General features: G+C 41.3%; 1 pseudogene; it reads right to left on the bottom strand.

The window, feature by feature from the left end:
- Positions 1–13: 13 nt before the first annotated feature.
- Positions 14–2173, bottom strand: LOC102760301 (annotated as a pseudogene).
- Positions 2174–2586: the final 413 nt, after the last annotated feature.

The following is a 2586-nucleotide window of genomic DNA, read 5'->3' as shown; positions in this document are numbered from 1 at the left end:
GGTTTTTCTACATTTTCCACATTCAGAAGGCTTCTTCCCATTTAGAATTCTGTGACCTCAGTAAGTACTAACTGTAGGTACAGGATTTATGACACTCCTCACATCTTTAATACTTCTCTCCACTATGGACTCTATGATGTGCTGAGAGGTTTGAGGTGTTGCCAAAGGATTTGCCACGTTTTCTGCACATATAAAGTTTCGCTCAAGTATGAACTCTTTGATGGTAAATAAGGGCTGAGGAATGCCTGTAGGCTTTGCCACATTCTCTTCCTTTATAAGGCTTCTCTCTAGCGTAAATTCTCTGATGCTTAGTAAAGTATGAGGACGGGCAAAAGGCGTGGCCACAGCCTCCACATTCACGAAGATTCTCTCCAGTATGGGTTATTTGATGGTCAGGAAGGCCTAAGGAATGCCTTTGCCACATTGTCTTGATTCACAGGACTTTTCTCCAATATGACCTCTGATGATAACTTAGGGTTGATAATGCACTAAAGACTTTGCTACATTATCTACGTTCGTAAGGTTACTCTCTAACATGAACTCTCTGATGATTAGTAAGGTGTGAGGACCGGCTAAAGGCTTTGCCACATTGTTGGCATTTGTAAGGCTTCTCACCAGTATGAACTCTTCAATGGCGTGTAAATTTAGAGGACTCACTGAAGGCTTTGCCACATTCATTACACATATAAGACTTCTCACCACTATGAACTTTTTGATGGCGTGTTAAGGTAGAGGAGACCCTGAAGGCTTTGCCACATTCATTACACATTCTCTACATTCATGATGCTTCTCTCCAGTATGAGTTTTCTGATGGTCAGTAAGAGTTTGGGATTGCCAGAAGGCTTTGCCACATTCTCTACATTTATAAGGCCTCTCTCCAGTATGAACTCTCTGATGATAACGAAGGGATGAAGACTGCCTAAAGGCTTTGCCACATTCTTTACATTTATAAAGCTTCTCTCCAGTATGAACCCTATGATGTCTAATAAGGGAAGATGAATCGCTAAAGGCTTTGCCACATTCTATACATTTGTAAGGTTTCTCTCCAGTATGAACTTTCTGATGTCGAATCATTTTTGAGGCAAGGAGGAATGCTCTACCACATTCTCTACATTTAAAAAGCTTATCTTCAGTATGAACACCTTGATGATTAGTAAGACCTTCATGGCTGATAAAGGATTTGCCACATTCTCTACATTCATAAGGTTTCTCTCCAGTGTGATGTCTCTGATGAATTCTAAGACCTGAGGAACGCCTAAAGGCTTTGTCACATTCTGTACATTTATAAGGCTTCTCTCCAGTATGAACTGTTTGATGTCGTTTAAGCTTTGCTGACTCAATGAATGCTTTGCCACATTCTGTACATTTGTAAGGCTTCTCTCCAGTATGAATACGCTGATGACGATTAAGGCTGGAGGACTCACTAAAGGCTTTGAAACATTCGCTACATTTGTAAGGTTTCTCTCTGGTATGAACTTTCTGATGTCGAATCATGTTTGAGGCTTGGAGGAATGCTTTGCCACATTCTCTACATTTATAAGGTTTCCCTCCAGTGTGCGTTCTCTGATGAAGAACAAGGGTGGAGGGTAGGCTAAAGGCTTTGCCACATTGTGAACCGTTATACGTCTTTTCATCCCCATGATTTCTATGATGTTGTCTACATCTTGAGGACTGACTAAAGCCTTTCCCATTTTCCCTGAGTTTGTAAAATTTTGCAATAGCATGAATACTTCCCTTATGTACAATAAGAGATGAATGACACTTAAAGGCTTTGCCACATGCTTTACATTTGTAAGGCTTCTCTCTAGTACGAATTCTCTTTTTTAGAGTACAACCTGCAGGCCAATTAGATGCTTTACCAGAATCTTTACAGTTATAAGGTTTTTCTCCACTATAGTATTTTTCCTGTCCATTCATATTGTATATTTGTCTGGGGATTCTACCACAAGGATTCCATTTGTAAGCCTCCTCCCCAGGATTAATAGTCTTTTGTCCACTGTAATTTGCAGACTGCTGAAAAGAGTGGACACAACTTCCTTGGTGTATGTTTTCCGCAATAGGAATAACCTGATGTATACTGTGAAAGGACATTTTGTCAAAGACATTTCCACTTTTACGATGGTCATCTGTAAACTCACTTGTCCGCTGATTAAGATATGACTCTGCCTTAAATTTGTTCCAATGTTCAATCCACTGATAACTGCTATCTCCATTTTGAGTACTCTGGCGATAATGGGAGACAGAAAGACCTTTAGTGAGTTACAATCACATTAAACACGTAAACTAGATCTATAAGAACCATTTTGTGATAATCATTAAAGCTTTCCTTAATATATTAAAACTGGAGGCCTGGTGCATAAAAATCGTGCACTCAGGGGGGATCCCTCAGCCCAGTCTGAACACTCCTGCTGTCTGGGAGCCCTCAGGAGACGTCCTACTGTAGACGTAGGCCGGCTCCTCCAAGGGAGTGGGCCTAAGCCAATAGTTGGACATTCTTAGTGTAACCACGGAGATGGGATAAGCTCCTGCCACCACCAATGCACTCACCAGCTGTTAGCCCGGCTTATGGCTGAGCGATGCCACCCC

This window comes from Myotis davidii, unplaced genomic scaffold (genome assembly GCF_000327345.1).
Source record: "Myotis davidii unplaced genomic scaffold, ASM32734v1 scaffold1168, whole genome shotgun sequence".
Lineage (NCBI taxonomy): Eukaryota > Metazoa > Chordata > Mammalia > Chiroptera > Vespertilionidae > Myotis > Myotis davidii.
This window is presented reverse-complemented; position numbering and strand designations above follow the sequence as displayed.